Genomic DNA, 19,664 nt, shown 5'->3' with positions numbered 1-19,664 from the left:
TCTCATCTCTATACCCATCCTCGCCTAGTTGGGGAGGTTGGGTACTCGACGGGGTTGGAGAAATTACTATCCCTACCCCTGCATTGTGTAGCCCCATAGAGCAATAAGTTTTAAACCCAATAAGTCCTAACATCTTTTTCCCATGCATTACATAGGGGGCCTACTAGCCTTATGAGATCTAATCTAAAATAATTCTACTATTATGACTTTTACTCTTTGACATAAAGCAATAAGTTTTAAGCCCAATAAGTCCTAAATATTTTTTTTCTTGTGCGATGCAAGGGGCACTAGCCTTATGAGATCTGATCCAAAAAATATTCTATCATTATGACTTTTACGCTTTGACTACTATCTCTTTTTTTTCTCTATGCTCGAGATATCTTTATGGCCTATAAAATGACAATTTAATTTACATCTTATAACAAAATATTACATATAAATCAGGAGAAAATTAATATAAAAAACATTTTACCAAAATAAATGAGAACACATTGGGAATGTAGATCCTATTGATAATCAAGACCATGGTTTTAAAAATTGGACCAAAAATAAAATATATTTTGACCGTTGGTTCTTATATCAAATGACCCAACCATTTGGTCCTAACTCGAATCGCACAATTTTGGAGTTCAACCAATCCGACTATCCGATCTAGTCTAGTTTTAAAACCATGATCAATACTCAAAATGCATATCCAAAAGAAGATCTTGATAATCAACACTCATTGTGATCCCAAACTCCATGTGATAGGGCTAAATTGACAAGTTTGTTGAGTTGATCCAAGTCATTGACAATCCTAGATAAATGTTAGATTCGAGCATACAATAATATCAAGGGGTTTTTATAGTTCAATCCACCTTTAGGGTGGAGCTAAGACTTCTAGGGATGGACTAAATTCTGTCCATGGATTGATGTCAAATTCACGGATAGGATGTGGTTTATAGGGGGGCCTACTAGTAGACTAGGAGGGGGCTGCAATTTCAGATTCAATAATCGGTGCATATTAATATGACTAATTAATAATCTATTCTTTATTTATAGGTATAGGTATGCATATATTAGAAAAATGAGAGAAAGGAATCAGTTTTAAAACTTTTAAAATATGTGTGTATTAATCTATCCATACATATCGGGATGTAGTATACCGATAAAATACACCTGGTATGATACTTTTAAGGGCATATTACTATATGGTATATATTTGTATGGTCAAGATCTTCTCCACTATTTTACAATGCACTACACCATGGTTTTTAAAAACTGACCCGGAGATCGAACTGGTCAAGGGTCCTGTTACTAGGTCGAATGGTTGGCCTATTTTGACAAAAAAATAACAAAAATGAAAATCGGTCAAAACTGCTAGAATGGTTAACTGCATGGGTCAACGGTTTGCTGACCAAAATCAATGGTTTTTATAGAAAATCCGATTTTAGGGAAAATCAAAACCAATCACCTGACTAGTTTCTAGTTTTTTCGGTCCGGTCATCTTGTCCGGTCCGGTTTTGTAAAACATGCACTACACTTCCATTCTCTTAACCTTATTACATGTGTCTACACAAGTGCACATGTGTAAGTGATACATGGCACTGTAACAGACAAAGAGTAGACAAGACAAGTGCAAGCGTGCAACCCAAAAAGTGTAGTAGATCAATAACTCCCTAGCCAATGGTAAGCAAATCCACCTTGGTGGTTGTGGCATCATACTTAGGCCCTATTTGAGAACACTTTTAATAAGTAGTTCTTTTAAGAAGTACTTCTTTCATTTAAGACATGGGACCACACATTAAGTGGTTTTTAAGTACTTATGGGTGTGGTAAAAAAGTGGGAAAAAAGTACTTTTTTTAAAGAAGTACTTCTTTGAAAAAGTGATTTTAAGTTGGCTTTTTTTTAAGTACTTCTTGAAGAAGTACTTCTCCAAAATATTAGGACGAACCAATCCCTGACAAATTTGTATAATGATTAGAATATCCTCGCAAGGTTATACCTCTCCCTTCTCCACTCATTCGATCCTCAAACCCTAGCAGCAATGGCACACCAGTTGCAGGTCCACTAACGACGATCAGCGATGAGGAACCATGGCTAGTGGACCTACCGTTTAGCCTCTTTCCTCTATGCTTTGAAGTCAGATCTCTGAAACATAGCTCGTAGCTCAATCTCAGATCTCTAAAACAGAGTTCGTAGCTCGATCTCAGATCTCTAAAATAGAGTTCATAGCTCGACCTCAGATCTCTGAAACAGAGCTTGATCTAGTCGCCACCGCCACTCAGGTGTCAAAGAACCGAAAGAGAGACGTTTAGCCACTGCTGGTTCCCTTTTGGAGAGGAAGATGAACAATGTCTTGTTCATGGTTCAGTGGTTATAGAAGAACAAAAACAAAGGTGAAGAAGAAGAAAAGGAGAGAGAGAGAGAGAGAGAGAGAGAGAGAGAGAGAGAGAAAGACTAAGGAGAGGTTGTTGACGCTCTTTGTTGCTCGAAGGGAGAATAGGGGAGTTGAGCGGCAACAACCTTCCCCTATTCATCATCATCTTATTATTATTATTATTATTATTACTATTAAAAAGTATTGTATATATGTATGAGAGAAGTGAGGGCTAAAATTGTCATTTGAATAAATATAAGTACTTATGGGGAAAGTAGCTTACCAAACATTCCCATCCCAATAAGTACTTAAAAACATAACAAGTGATTTGAAAAAGTGGGTTACCAAACAGCCTAAAGGATTTCTAAAACAAGTACTTCTAAGAAGCACTTCTTTTAACAACTACTTAATCATCAAACAGGGCCTTAATGATAGAAGTCTCCATCGATCTTGAGCCCAAGAGTCGACAAAACTTCCACAGTTTCTCTTTGGTGGGCCCCTACAGTCTCTCTTTTCAATGGACTCAGAGAAGACAAATTTTGCACTGTTGTTTACCTAGACTCGTCATCTTATGATCATATGCATGGGTCTCAGACCGGGCTAGATGGTTGAACCAATTATCCAGGACAGGGTAGACTTTTTAAGGGACTGTTTGATAATATCTGAAATAGCTAAATTGAAAAATGTATTAATTTGTCTTTTAGTGAATAAGATTTCAAATCTTTCATGGCTGAAGCTGAAGTTACGCTAATATATCATATACCTTTAAATATTTTATTATTTAATTATTTTATCCACTAAAAAACAAAACAGGTCATTCAATTCAACAAACAACCTCTTGGTTTTTGTCCATTTAATTTACCGCAAATATTTCAGTTATCAAAATTAGACTGCACCACTTCTGCTATAGCGATAAGGTCACAAGCTACTGCTCTTAATACTTAGAACTTGGTTCTAAGATTATTGAGTCAATTTCAAGTTCTGTAATACCTGATTCAAGTAGTTTACGAGTCTAACACCTGATTCATAATATAAATAAATATTAATATTTTGATATTAATTTACTTATAATATAAATAAATAAATTTATAATCAAGTTTTATAATATATTTCATTTTTTAAATTTCATAATATTGATTTATTTATAATTTTTAATAACAATTTATTTTCAATTGGCTTGAGCCTAACCGAGCTCAAATAGCTCATGGGTATCATCAATTCGAGTGGAATTTTGAACTCCAAACATTTTTAGTCGAACTCGAGCTCAAATCACCTCTTCGGGTTGTGCCTCAACTGGTTGAAGCTACTACGTGGATGCCTCCATGGCTAAAGACTTCAGCCTTATGTCAGCGGATAAAGACCAATTCCTCATCTGTGGATAAGGGCAAGCATCGTCTTTCTACAAATAGACACCCCCATTGGGGAAAGCGGAGACTTTCGAAGACCTCGATGAGTGGCCTCTTCCCTAGAACCCCATGAGGAGCATGTATGAGTGAACTATGACTCTCGGCTATTTAAAGGCATCTCCCCTTAAAGGTTTGGGCATCTTTTAGCTCATTCGCTCTCTTTATCTCATACCTCCTCCTCGGTTTGGACCAACTCATCCTTAACAACTTGGTCCGATCAACTTCACCCTTTATTACTGACTTGAGTGTTAAAGTGCCTTTTTGGGGACCTCATCCTCAAGCCTCCAACTTTCTTTTATATGCAGATTTGCTCAGTGCACCACCTCAGCTTCGTCCAAGTTGGCAAGATCATCTGTTGTGTGCCCAGCTCGACTACACCTTATATTGGACAACATCAGATTGATGTTGTCTATGAGAATGGTACAAAAAAACATTTGATTTCTTTCCTCCTCCATGCACTAGTGATCATACCTCTTAAGAACACCTCCAACCACTTTGGCACTCAATCCCCATCACAAGGTCCCACTCTCACTGCACCTCCCCTCCTTGTGAGCCTTGATAACCAAAGCAGGTAAACCCCGAGTTCACCACCCTATAGAAAAATGGTTGGCTGATTCATCGTAGTGATGGAAGCATTAGGACAGTCCAAACATGCCCCGATGACTGCACCACCCCCAATTTAAGTATCCACTATGGTTGATCCTCAAGTTGAGGGCCCTGAAGGGAGCCAAGGAGGCCTTCCAAAGGCTAAGGTCGAGCATGAGCAACCTCAGTCATCTCATAAATCCAACTCTCAAGATCGGAGCCAAGCTACGACACTCACTTTAGCACCCACATCCCTGCCAAGGAGTGCCTTAAATCCCAAGCACATCAACAACAACTGTAGGCCTCCCAAGTTGAGTCAAGCTCTGTTAGAGATCACCGTGCACCCTCAAAACTAACAAAGCACACAAACCTTGACACCGAAATCAAGGATATGTGGGAGCAACTAAACAGACTTGAATGGAGTCACCTCGATTGAAGCATGCTCACCACTAGAGCTCGTCCTATCAGCGAGATAGTCTTCACACAAAAAATCATGGACGAGCAGCCCCTGCAGGATGACAACCCCCCTTAGTTCAAAAAATATGATGGTACCATAGACTTCGCTGATCATTGATCATTGAAAGGGTTCAAAGCCACCATGATCCTCCATGGCACCTCCGAAGCATTGATATGCAAGGCCTTTGCCTCCACCCTCCAAGGAGTAGCTCGACAATGGTGTACCGCGTTGCCGCCTCAATCGATAGACGCATAGGGCTAGTTCGTGGAAAAGTTCCTAGCGTAGTTCACAGCAGCCAGTGACACTGTAAGATATCAACCAACCTCGTGCAAATCAAGCAAAAGGAGGGAAAATTTATGTGGGAATACTTGGCAAGATTTGACATCAAATCCAAGTTCAAAGCTTGAACCACTCCGTAGCTGTGGCAGCTCTGGTGAATGGTCTACGGTCCTCTCAGTCCAGTTTCTCTTTCTAGAGGCCCCATACTGAAATGACTAACCCCTTGGTGCGAGCATAGAAATAGATCAACACCACATCAGCGGATAAAGGCAAGCGTCATCTCCTATGAATAGACACCCTTGTCGGGGAAAACAGAGCCTTTCGAAGACTTTAACAAGTGGCCTCTTCCTTAGAACCCTGCGAGGAGCATGTCCTTAATAGCTCAGCCCAACCGACTTCACCCTTTATTTCTTCCATCTGCATATCTGCTCGATGTACCACCTTATCCTTCCACATCGGCTTCGTACAAATTGTTCGAATTATCTATTATGTCCAGTTCGAATGGAACAACATCACTGATGAGGGTGGATTTGGCCCTCCAATGATATTGTGACACATGGCACCTCAGAACAACTAGGTGACACCTGAAACCACTTTGGCAACAACTTGCCTTAGCCATGTTGATGGTGTCCCACCTGGCACGACCTGGCAGTTTGGCCCAGGCGCGACCTGGCGGCCTGGCACAGGCACCAACCTGGCGACCTGTGAGATGTGCTCATCGAAAAATTCGGCATGCATATCCTAAGACTCCCATGATCGTTGGAAGTTGGCCCACGTGCTGAACGATCTGGAGGGTGGTCAACGTGCATGGCGGTTACCTTCAGGAATCTTGGACCAGTTAGACATGACCTCCCGGAGATCTCAGGAGCGGTATGTGAGCAAGGCCTATATAAAGGCACCAACCCCAATGATAGAAAGTGAGCAAGCAAGCAAATAAGCAAATTCTAGCTCTCATACTTTGTGATTTTTAGCTCGTAGCCTATTATGAGAGTACTGACTTAAGCATCAGAGCGACCTCGCCGGGTTAGCCACCCCAGGTCCTCTAACATTTGGTTCCTTGTAGGTCTCTAAAGAGCAATGAATCTCATCAATCCAGCTCGCCACCTGGTTAGCTCGACACCTCATAGGCAGCCCTGCACCTGGTCAGCCCGATGCTTCACAAGCAGCTCGCCACCTAGTCAACACAGCACCTCACAGTAGCTCGACACCTAGGTAGCTCCACTTTGACCTCTGAATCATTGGCCACTTGGAATTAGACCAAATAATGAGGTAATTAGCCAAAACTTTGATTCATCAATCACCACCCAAAATTTGACTTGGCTTGGATTAATTACACCCGTACACAAAAGTCAACAAAAAGCTAAGCAGGCCTCTTATCTTTAATGTCCATTCACTGAAAAAAAAAATCTATAGTGCCTACTGTTACTACCATGTGATGTACGTGCCTTTCCCTTGCAAGTTGCAAATACAAAGTGGATACCGCACATTTTGCTACTTAAAAAATGTATCAAGAGTACATATATATGGAATTCAGGGTTGAAATTTCAAAATCTCAGATTAGATGAAAATTCTTTTTTTCTTTGGCCCTCTTCCAATCCAGGAAAATACAATGTAATTATGTTATAAATGAATAAAATTTCTCTGGTTGTTTGTGTGATAAAAAAAACATCCATGAGTGATTTTAGAATGTAAAGTCAAAATTAGTAATTTTGATTCCCCGCTTGTTTGTTCAAACGAGTATCCAAATCAAATTCTATAAAATGTGCACAACTCCCAAAGTGTTTTAGCATTGGATAGATGGCGAGAATAAGATTTTCGTTCCCAACGGGGGAGACTGGAACGGTCATTCCCTCAGATAGAAGAATGCCATTTTCGCTAGATTATAATCTCATTCTATCCAAAAGGGGTGTAACTTGGAGTCTTGGATGACCTTGGTTTAAGGTTTTGTTAAAGTATGTGTTTGGTATTATTTATGTTTATTGAATAAATATTTTTACTTTATTTGTTGGTGAAATTGAGAAATGCAATAATTGCAATTTTTTATGACAACTGGCGTCACTAGGCACCACTTCAGTGTAATAGTGAATAAATTGATCATTTGTGGAAGCTTCAAAAAATAACTTCTATAAATGGTTGGCATGCACATAAACCAAAGTTCACCTTTTAGGTTATTGATGTATGAAGAAGAACAAGAGAGAGAAAATACTGAGATGATGCCTATTTTAAAATCAGATACCAAACACCTCTAAAACAACTTATGAGTCCAGACCTTTATTCCCATGAACCAAACAGAAGCTTATTACGCAAGCAAGTGTTCTTGAACCGTCACCCCTTCCTCTTGAATCAGAATCCAAGGGCGATTCGGCCAATTGGGGAGTGGCATGATGTTATTCACACAAAAGTTGAGATTTGACAAAATAATTCACATGAAAGTTGGATTGGGAGTTGAAACTAGTGGCTGGCGATGGAAAGCATAAATTGGAGATACGTACCCTTGCATTTGAATATTCTATGATGGTTAGGTATCCTTGTAATAAATCTATAACTCAATTATATCAAATCCCAAAAGGACAAAGTTTCAATCCATTTTTATAGGGGTGCAACTTGGTAATGTTTTCAAAATAAGATCGGATCGGATGGTCAGACCAGAAAAATCGGGAACTAGTCATTTGATTGGTTTCCTAGTTTTGTTTAATTTTAAAAACGTTTTTTGGTAAAAAATCATTGATTTGATTAACAAACCACTGATCCGGGCAGTCGGACCATTGAATTGTTTTGGCCATTTTTTGGGTTTTTAATTTTTTAATATTTTGTTTGAGCGGGATATCCATTCAGACCGGATGGTCCAAACATTTGACCCGAAAACCGGACCCATAATGGTTTCCTGTCCGATCAGATTTTAAAAACCTTGCAACTTGGTATAGATCAATCCAAAATCCAACCACTCAACCTAGTTTTGGGTCAGGTTAGGGTTTTAGAAATTAGATTGATGAAAATCAGTGCTTTAAATTGTCGCATGGTTTGATTCTCACACAGTTTTCCCTCCAAATTAGAATATAATTTGGATACAAGAATCCAATACAACAAATTGAATGGATACGATAGGTCAATGGTTCTACCACCTGGGCTGATGGATCATTAATTGTGCGATGCACGGAAAACCCAGTCTAACTTGTTGGTAAAAAGGATCAAAAGGATATATTGAATGTTGGCTCCTGGTAAATTTCCAAAAGTATATATACTAAATTATTAATTTTTTAAATATATTAAATATTTTATTTTCTTTTTTAAATATATTATTTACAAAATTACACTAATTTATCTTTTATTTTTCAATATAATTTAATTAATAATTTCCTTTTCTAAAATTTTCCAATACTATACTAATTTATATTAATAACAGAAATAATTTGTGTAATTATTGGTTCAAATTAAGGTTTTCCTTTACCAATACTAATTTATCTTTAATAATTTAAAATGAAAATCACATAATTTTTAAATAATTTTCCAAAATCTATCAAATGTAATAAAAATTCCCAATTTTCCAAAATATTCCAATAATTTTCAATAACTATTTACTACATTTTAAAGAAAATTTCCAAAATTACATTAAGATATTTTTTTATTTTCTTCTTCAAAATTTTCCAAAATTATGATATTTTGTTTGCCAATTTGCAAACTCTACCAACTCTTTCCTGGAGCTATAATTGTTGAATATATTTTTTCAATTTTATAATTTTTAATTAATTTTAAATGACATTTATAAAGGAATTATTGATTGAAAATTTTGTATATTCATGGATTTGTAGAATTTTTTCTGGAAAATAACACAATTTAATTGTTAGTGTAATAAAATTAATTTTAAGAAATTGCAACTATAGTAAAACATTTATTATAATGATTACTCTATTTAATTACTACACCAACATTCCAATAATAATTATTTTGAAAAAATAATTAATTTAACTAAACTAATAATTATTATTGGAATTACATTATTTCAAAATTACTGTAATTACGTTATTTTGAAAATAACAAATTTTACTATAATAATTAATGTAACTTAATAATTATTATTACAATAATAATAAAGTTACACTAATAAAATTACATTAATAAATTTCTGAAAATGTAAATTCCAATGATAATTATTACTGTAATTATTATCAGCAATAAAATTTCAATAATAATTATTGTTATAAATTTCTGTAAATTAATCATTTACACTAAAATTTTAAAGATAATTATTTATGTAATAAAATTCATATAAAAAACAAATCTGTAATTATAAATAAAATTTTCATTACAATAATTATTGTAATTGAATTATTACAATAAAATACCAATAAGATTTATTAGTGTAATACAATTATTTTGAAACAAACTGTAATTATTACACTAATAATTATTATTGGAATTTTTGTATTTCAAAATTACTGTAATTACACTAATTTCAAATAACAGACTTTATTGTAATTTATAATTCTGTAGTAATTATTATTTTTAAATAATGGAAATTTGTGTAATTTAATAATTACATTATTGGAATTGATACAAAATGGAAAATTATTAATTATGTATCAATAATTATTACTATTAATTTCCATTATTTTAAATCAAGATTCACAGTTTTTTCTATTATTAATTTTTCAAAAGTTATTAGATAAGGGGAATTACTATTTGAGATTATGAAAAAAGGAATTAGTTAAACTACACTAGCAATTATTTTAGTGTAATAATTATAATTGCATGGATAATAATAATAATTTCAATAATTATAAATTATGATAACATAATTATAAATTTTCAATAATTACAAATTTTTCCATAATATTCCAAAAATTAAAAAAAAATGTCATAAAATTCCAAAATTGCACTAACTTATCTGTTATTTTCAATTAAAATTAATCAATAATTTTCTGAAAATGTAGTAATGAGAATTATGCTAATTTTCTGAATAATCAATTATTAATTTTCAACAATTATTTATTGGTTGAATAATCAATAAACTTTCAATAATTTTAGTAATCTATTGAATAATCAATAAATTATCCATAATTTCCAAAAACTACACCAAACTATCTTTCATTTTCGAATCAATTTAATCAATAATTTATAATTACCTGAAATCATAGTTATAATTTTTAGAAATGTAATTATTTCAATATCTTTTACTAACAATCAATTACTAAAAGTTTAGAAATTATTGATAATGGTTTATTGATAAATATAAATAGTAATTTATTAATAAATTAATTATTTGCATGTATTTTCAGAAATATTAATGTTAATGTTATTAATAAATTAATTAATTATTTATTAATAAATATTAATTTTATTTTCAAGCATTTTAAGAGGGTATAGGATTGGAAATATAAAATCCTGGAAGGGTAAGATTGGAAATATAAAATCAGGGTGTTGGACGATTCATCCATTTCTTCTTTTTTATAAATGGGTGAGATAGTTAGTTAGATGTTAACCCATACCAATATTGTAATAGGGCCACTGGATATCGATCATATTGGTCCAACCAGCCAGGTCAATGACTGGGTTAGGGTTGAGGTCTGGGCAAATCAATATATCTATATATTTATATTTTATTAAATATAAAATATTTATTTGCTTTAAGTTTTAATGAAACCTAAAAAACAACATTGTATAATATTTTTATCAAGTGTTTATCAAGCCTTTTTTATTCTTTTTTGAAGAAATGCCCTCAGAAAAAGGCATGTTTGTTTGGATTAATCAACCCAAAACACCACATCATTTATACCAAATATCCCCATACTCATAAAAAAAAGGATGCCATGGGTATAAGAATTTGCAGTTTTAAAGACACGCCTAACCAAAATAAATGAAAAAAAAAAGGTTTTTATAGTTCAGTCCACCCCTAGGGTGGAGCTAAGATTTCTAGGGGTGGACCGAATCCTATCCGTGGATTGATGTCAAATTCACGGGTAGGATGCGGTTTATATGGGACGGTTACTAGTAAATTAGGAGGGGGCTGCAATTTCAAATTTCTGAGGTGGATTGCAGTCCACTTATTCGATGGAAATAAGGAAGGGAGAATCAAACCTAACCCAAATCACAACCCTATTTGTGGCGAGTTCAGATCTGCTATCCATGTATACCCACAAGACACTACAATACATTCAAGCCAGGATCTACTGAGTTCACATCTGCGCCCCACAAATGCCCCACAGAACATCTCGACCTTGTATTGAGTACATCTCCTGACTTAGTAGTGCTGTAGGGCATTGTGGGGTGCCCCTTCGTGGGGTGCAGTTGTGGACTCGGATCTACTGTTCACCAGGCTGTTACATAGTACTTAACCAATCACAGGTGAACACGTCAGTGTTCTATACACAAGAGTGTGGGTCCTACATGTATGAAAGACTCTGTGTTCATTTATGATTATTGGTTATGTAATGGGCTACTCAGTGTGGCAAGCAGCAAATCTCGATTTAGAGAGATGTTCCTAACGTGCAACTGATCAATTCGGATCAGATAGGCACAATATTGTAACACGTTCAATGAGCACTTAGAAAAATTTTTAACATTTATTCCTTAAAATACCCTTTAATCTTGAAAAAGATTAAAACCCACTTTTGACACTTGTGAGAACATCTATCAAGTGCTTATTCTGTTATGCCTGGTAGATCCAATCCCGCAACTGGTCTTATGAGTGGAATTGTAGGTAGCAGATCCAGATTCAGTTGTGGCACCTTTATTCTCTCATGCAAGAGAACTGGCCCAAACGAGCTTCTACGCTTGAGCATTGGAATCATGGTTTCATTTACAGCTAGTTAGACATTAAAAAAATAGCAGCATGGTGTCTAATTTAAACCCAAAACAAAAGCTTAAGGTTTAGTACAGACAAAACTCATTTATTTTCTTGAATCAGTATTAGGGCCTGTTTGGGAGGTGTTTGTGTTGTTTGATCCGCTTTGGAGAAACTACCTAAGATAATTTCAACAGAAAAGTTGATTTTACAAGTCATTTTAGCCTATTATCGGCTTCCAGTTTTGTAGTAAACATTGGTTAATAGTTTTATGGGTTGCACAGCTCATGTGGCGAGAGAAAGCACTGCAGGCCTCATCTTGTGAAAAATAACCCAATCTAGTGTGCATGATTTTTTTCATCTCCAGCCAATTCGGGTTTGCTGTGGAAAGGTCTTTTCACGACTCCAGGAGTAGTTATTTTGATTTAATTTATAAGCCAAAAGGTCCCTTCCCTTTTTTATTTTTTCTTCTTTCCCTTCTTTGTATAAGAAAGAAGAAACATATATTTACAGAATAGATTAATGGGTTCAATCATACAGCACCAATATCCAATAATTCAAGTAGTAGTGGATTTCTAGTGCGTGTGTGGGGACTTGTAAATATTACCCAATACTCTGCAACTCCTAAAGCAGATTCCAAGAGTGGAGATAATTGTACAAGCTTCAACACATAACCATTTCTTTCATTTTCGTGGATCACTTCTCAACTTGACCCAGGTGGAAAACCAACCATTTTCGTCAAGCAAAGCCTGATCCACAATATTTATCTAAGCTCGGATCATTCGTATTCTTTCTTTTTGTTTGTGGTTAACTTCTGGTTGTTGTTGCTTTCCAAAAAACAAAACAAAACTGCCAATTTATTATTTAATTTATTAACGAAGAAATGAATTTCTAGTGAAGTGGAAAGTAGAAAGGTGACTAATGTACCTATGTTTGTCGGGTAGCACAAGTTCCATTCCACTGAATTTTATCTTGTCCAACATTTCATGATATACATATTTACATATTATCAATCTTATGTTAAGCCCTAGTCCAATCCAAAATGTTGGGTTAAGCTTGGTTTTGACATAGATTGGTAAAATCAATCTTAACCTTGAGCTGGGCCAAGCCTAAGCTCGAGGTTTAAGACTTAGGGTTCCACCCAAGTTGCACACCAAGAAGGAGTATTGCAACATTCCTAATTGTATTGATTTTTTATTTTATTAAATTGTTTTAAATTTTACTAAATTTTATCTTTTAAATAGAGTAGGGGATTTTAAATTAATAATAATTAAGTTTAAAACTAATAATTGTGTTAATTTTTTAATTATCATTTTATATTTTAAATGAAATTTAAATGGATATCAAATTATAAGATTTAACTTTGAAACTAAAATTTTCTTACTTTTTTGTTGTTTTATTAGTAAACATGTATTAATTTGTATTACATTTACACTTAAAATAAAACCTGTATTAATAACATTAATACATATTATTTTTTCTGTAATGTTTATTATATTATTAACTTAATTAGTTAACTAATTAAATAAGTTTTAAGAATTAAGATATAAATTGTTAAATAGTCATATAATTATATATTAGGAACGTGAGTGGATCAAGAAAAAGTACAATATAAATGCCACTTAGACCCCGTTAATTTACCGGTAAATAAAGGGGGAGGGGGGAAGTTAGTCAATGGGCATTTCTTTTCGATTGACCAACTTTACAGTGTTATTTTTGCAATAAGTAATGGGATTCATGATATTCATTTACTCAAGTAAAACTTATCCATCTCCCAGGTGGATAAGTAACTTTCCATTTTAACATTAGCTTTTTATGAGTAAAAAAGTTATTATATTATTTACCTAGGAATCAAAAGAACATGGTTAAGTGAACTTGCCTAGGTAAATGTTACGTAGGAAACATTTACCTGTGTAAGTGCGGTTACCTGGGTGAGTTAGAAATTTGTAAACTAACGGGGCCTTAATGCTTCCACCCCCACCAACCCTAATAGTAGTTTTTCATCACTCCCTTGTTTTTAGACCTGTTCATAGGCCGAGTAGCCCAATGGGCTAGCCCAGCCCGACCCATCTTAAATTGGGCTTCGACAAAATTTTGAGCCTGTGGACTTGGGCTTGGGCTCTAAAAACTAGGCCCAACTAATTTTTGAGCCGGTTAGCCCAACCTGACCCCGTCTTAAATTGGGCTTGGAAAAGTTTTGAGCCTGCGGGCTTGGGCTTGGGCTCTAAAAACTAGGCCCAACTAGTTTTCGAGTTGGGCTCGGGCCTTCCCAAATAAGCCCGACCCAATAATATTAAATGTGTAGTAGAAATTTAACATATATGTTAATAATGCATAACATGTATTATATGATAATAAAATTAATAGCAAAAAATTATTATATATATATAAATATATTAAATGTATAAAATATTATATAATATATGATATTTTATTAATAATATATAATTAATATGTTATAAAATACCTATCAAAGTTGGGCTTTGAGCTTTATATAGGGACGGGCTCAGACTCAAGATCTAAGCCCGATGGTTGGCTCGGGCTCGGGCTCGGGCCTAGTATTTTTCTATTTATAAAGAGAAAGCCCGGCCCGACCCATGAACAGGTCTAGTTATGATATACCAAAACATGGACCACTTGTCCAAAAGGAACCTTCCCACAAGCACCAGTGTTAGCAAGTGAAAGCTTAAATGTGCTGATTTCACCTTGCGTTTCTCCAAAAATAGGGACCAAGATACTCTGCATTCGCTAATTGCATTGGAGTAAAATCTCCTTAATTTGGAGTTCAGCACAAGCAGTGACGACACATCCTTTGAGGAGATAGCAAACTCCCTAAAGGCTCCAAGGAAGGTATGGGTCCTTGGACTCCAATATGCAAGGAGGGGTTCCGTGTACTCAACCCTCTTGGCCATTCCCCTAAAATAGTCCACAGCAATTAATAGTTTCGTAGACCTTAAAAACCTATAGAAAATGGGGCTCTCAGGCCCTATTTGGTAGTGTTCCTGTTCCTAAGGAAGTTCCTATTTTGGAGCAGAGGAATTTTGTTTTTGAGAAATTTCTTGTTTTATAACTATTAATGTTAAGAAATAGTTGCATTATCCAAACATTGTTTTTGTTTATATAGAACAGAAATATGTTCCTAAGAGATAGATTGTCAAAGGTCTCACTTATTCCATCCACATACTTTATATTGTTTCTTAACATTAGTCATTAAGAAATTTGTTTCTTGCTCCTTAGGAATAATTGAGGTGTTTGATAACCTATTTCTTAGTAATAGACTTTTGTTCTATATAAACGAAATCATTTTTGTTTGCATGTTTATAAAAAAAAAAAAAAAAAAAACTCTATTATGAAATACCTAGCATATTGAGAATAAAAGGGCATTTGCATACTTCATAAAAAAAAAAAATCATAACATGTGAAGGATATCAAATGCATTCAAACAAAGTATCATGTCACATTATCATTATTAACAAAAGTTCCACTCAAATATTCATTGTCTTATAGAATAAATATTAAACCATCCAAAGTATGGAAATCAAGCAATATCCTAGTGAATTAGCTATTCAATTTGTGACTTATCATCGAAGCCATGTCACTTCTAGCACATTATTAGCATTCATTTCATCATGGGAATCTTGCTTTCAACATGCCAAAACAAAACTACATGTAGTTGCACAAGCTTGAATGCTTGTAGTTGAACTCCTCCCTTGCATCCCTTGGAAGTTGAACTCCTCGAAATGGCATAAGGAAACTAATTTGGCTTGTGAATCCTGAACCGACAAGGTAGGACTTTCCTATTGTACCAAAGCACACATTTAAATATTCATCACATTTGTTGGAAATACGAAAACTGGTAAGAAATTACCTTGGGGTGGGAAGGGAAACCAACACTGGGTTTAGTTAGTGTTTACAAAAAAACACATGAATCATTGATGGAGCCTCCATTCCTCATAGACAAATGCAAAGCACATATCAAAACTACATTCTAAGCACTATGCATAGTACATTCTTCCTACCACGATATGGGATCTATTGGTTCAGTGTGTGTGTTGCGTGTGTATCATCTATGACACCACCGATACAATCCTAATCTCAATCATCAATGATATGGTATGATGCTAACCATGCTAGCAAAGATTAATATTGACTTACTTTAAAGAATAGATACAACTTAGGATTGGAAGCAATTTCTAGAGCAGTGTTGAATGTCGTAAGAACCCAACACTGTGTTATGAAATGGCATGTTTTCCTACTTTTTTTCTAAACACATTTTCGTTCCACGGGAACGAAACACTTTTATGAAATGTTGCTAAATGGGGCCTAGGTATCTAATCCACCCACTTGATATACTTCCCTATTAGATTCACAAACAACAGAATATAATGTCTTTGCCTAAAACATCATAAAAAATAGAGAAGGGAAACACTTAAAAATAGCATTGTATTGTCTCTTCTCCCCAAGCAAAACCGGCATATGTGGATGAAAACCCTCCCTTGTTTGCTTGTTTTCCAATGCCATGGCTTACCGCTAGCTTAGTCATACGCCCGCCCTGTAAGCCAATGTCGCCTTAGATCAAGAACGTCAGCTTAGGTACCAAAAACCACTGCCTTTGCTTGTTGGCCGATCCAAGGTGGCTCAAAGTTCTCTAAAGCAGCATTTTTTTTTCTGGATGGTGGCGATGATGGGCTGATGGAAACCACCCTAGGTCCCACATTGACTGCCACCTTACGTCATGTGTGACGCCAATTTTCATCTCATTTATAGTTAAACCGGTGGGTACTGACCGTTGCTAAAGACCTTTTTCTTTTTAAAAAAATATATGCCTATTTAATTTCAACATTTTTGGTACCTGAGTTTTTCTAGTGATTCAATATTTTAATACCTAGTTAATACAAATCCTACGACAATTGATACATGAAAATTTTGATAAATAAAAAATGTAATTTAAAACATATCTAGTAATTTAAAGATTAATTATATTAAAAAGTCCAAAAACAAATTATTCAAATATTATAAGAAACTGAATTTTTTTCAAATTTTCCAATTAACATATTAATACTACAAGCCACCAAGGTTTACAGTATCGGAAACATAAAGTGTATCGAAAAGATAATTTTAAGAGATGTATCGGGATACGCTTTCGATACGGACGAAAAATCAAAATACGCATAAATATGCTAAGAAGCTTAAATAAATCATAAAAGCATATTGATAACGCTAGTTACAAGTTTAAGATGATTATAAATAAGTTACTTAAAAGTAAAAAACTGTAATTTAATGGTCTATATAAAATTCGAGATATCGAGACAGACTTAATAACTATTGACAAGTGATGGAATAACTAAAATGTGAAAAAAAAAAACTAAAATGTATATTGATATACATTAGTTTTAAAGTAATCAATATAATTTATCTTAATACTTATTAATACATAAATTTTAATAATTAATTCTAACATTTATTGATAAGCATACACTAAGAAAAAGAAAAGAATTACTTAAAAATAAAAATATAAGCAAATAGCAAGCAAATGGGTGTGGCTTAGTGGTGAACCTTTAGTTCTTAAAGCCTAATATCTTGGGTTTGAATCTTGCTATTGCTAATTTGTAGTTTTACTAACAAAACGAATTTAATGAGAAAGAGGGTTATTAATTAACGAAATTAATGAGAAGAGACAATAGATGTTTTAAAATCATAATTTTTTTCATTATAGATCAAAAAAATACCTTGATGGCCTATTGGATGAAAAGAACAACTATATATTAACATGCCAAAAAGCCCCTTGAAGCCAAGCGATCTCCTATGCTTGGTTGATATATTAGGCCCCGTTTGGCATGTATTTTTGCATGGTATTTCAACTATTTACAAGCCGGGTAGACCGCACCCTGATCTTTCCGTTTGGTTCATAACAGATCTAACCGCCAAAAGTTGGTGCACTAAAAAGATGCAAGAAGCCCATTTTAAGCTGATTTTGGGAAGCTCCAAATGAAAAGACATGTGGTAGCTAAACTAATTTCGGGCTGTTCAGATCTTCATGCCAAAACTCAATGCGACTTTTGACTGTCAGACTACTAGAAGATCTTTCCAAAAAGACTTGCCAACTAGAATATCATCACCCCCCTGCATAAGCCCTACCAGCTCAAGCTCTCAGCTCCTTTACAACCTTAATTAAATCTCCCCTGCAATTTCTTTCAGCCTCCTTAGACAACCATCTACCGTCGTCTTTCAAGTAGACCACCTTACTTCCCCATCTACACCTTGTGTGGAAGCAAATGTGAAAACTCAAAGTTACTCTTAATATCTTTCATTTCTTATGGAGAAACAAGCATATATAACTCAATTCCAGTGAATGCCCGATTAAAAGAGAGGGACTTGAATATGAAAGACTCAATGTCTGCAATGCAATGATAGTTTAGAATCACTTGTTTACATGCTTAATTTTGTTCTGCCACTTGCCAAAGTAGTTTGTTTTGGAATCCGTTACTTGATTAGGACCGATGAGTTAGAATGGGAACATGTGGCCGATTGGGTTAACTCGTGATTTGATGGTGCAAGCGGTGATAGAGAAGAAACTAGAAGCAAGATCTCTATTAAACCTATCATGTACTAGCTTCTATGGAAGTCTTGAAATGAGTTATTAAAAAAAAAAAAAATCCATTTACTTTGGCATGAGATCTCTAAGTATGGGCCTAGTCTGACTTCTACAACGGCCCAATAGCATGGGGTGGTGTCTTGTTTAAGCCAGCTACTGGTTTTCTGAAATGAAACTCTAATTGTGCCATCTCTCGAAGGTTATGCCAAGTCACAACTGGTTTCATCATCAGGGATAGTGGTGGATCTTTGGTTTGGGCTAGTGGAGTTTCAATGTAGCTGACTTCTATTATTATCATTAAAGTTGCAGCGGCCCATTGGTTGATGCCCAGCTTATAAATGACACCTTTTGCCTCAATGCTACATTAAAGTTTCAATGTAGCATGACTGATGGAATGTGTCGGAAAGCCATCGGCCCATATGTTGATCCTTTCAACCTTGACCGAAGCTTATCAAACCTTGACATGGATGGGAAAACTATACAAGACATGCCAACTTCTAACATGGACGAGGCAATACTAATAGGGTGGGCGGGGAATCAACAGTCAAATTTTATAAAGATATTAATGAAAAACAAAGGGGATGTAGCTCAGATGGTAGAGCGCTCGCTTAGCATGCGAGAGGTACGGGGATCGATACCCCGCATCTCCATTTGATTTTTTTAAACTTGATTTGTTTTGGCTATACCAATACACAGGGAGATGGTATACTTGTGAAAAAAAACAGAGTTCCACCCGTAACGACATTTTTACTTGGGACTCGAAAGTCGAAAGCGCACATTGACAAAAGAAGTCTGAGATTAGAAAATGTCTAACCCTCGTTTGATTTCAAAAACCAGTCATCTATCTACACTATCCAGTAACTTGTGTGGACTGGGCTTCTTTGATGATCTGCTTCTCTCTCTCTCTCGGCCCCTTTCACAGTTCCACGCCTGTCCATACTTGTTCCATTTCGATCGCGATACCTGTGCCTACCCCAGTCTCTTCTTCTATTTCCATGGTGATTCCTATCCATCTCTGCTTGCTCTTCCAATCCACTCTCGGGATCTGTCCCGTTCTACTAGGAAAGAACCAACCACAGATGTCACAAAGTGCCATCTTCTTCTCCTGTGTAAGCATCAAGAAGACCTTGTCATTCTGTGCATGGTTGAGTCAATGCTGTCTTCGATCTCCAAACGAGTCATACTATATAAACTGCATTTAG

The 19,664-nt window shown here is 35.1% G+C and overlaps 1 non-coding gene across 1 annotated transcript; it reads left to right on the top strand.

The window, feature by feature from the left end:
* Positions 1-19,039: 19,039 nt before the first annotated feature.
* TRNAA-AGC (transfer RNA alanine (anticodon AGC)) lies at positions 19,040-19,112 on the top strand. The gene has a single exon. It is a non-coding gene; the product is annotated as a tRNA-Ala (tRNA).
* The last annotated feature ends 552 nt before the right edge of the window (positions 19,113-19,664 follow it).

This window comes from Nelumbo lutea, chromosome 4 (genome assembly GCF_056320005.1).
Source record: "Nelumbo lutea isolate HS-2025 chromosome 4, American lotus-T2T, whole genome shotgun sequence".
NCBI lineage: Eukaryota > Viridiplantae > Streptophyta > Magnoliopsida > Proteales > Nelumbonaceae > Nelumbo > Nelumbo lutea.
Note: the sequence above shows the minus strand (reverse complement) of the source record. Positions and strands in the feature narration are given on the sequence as shown.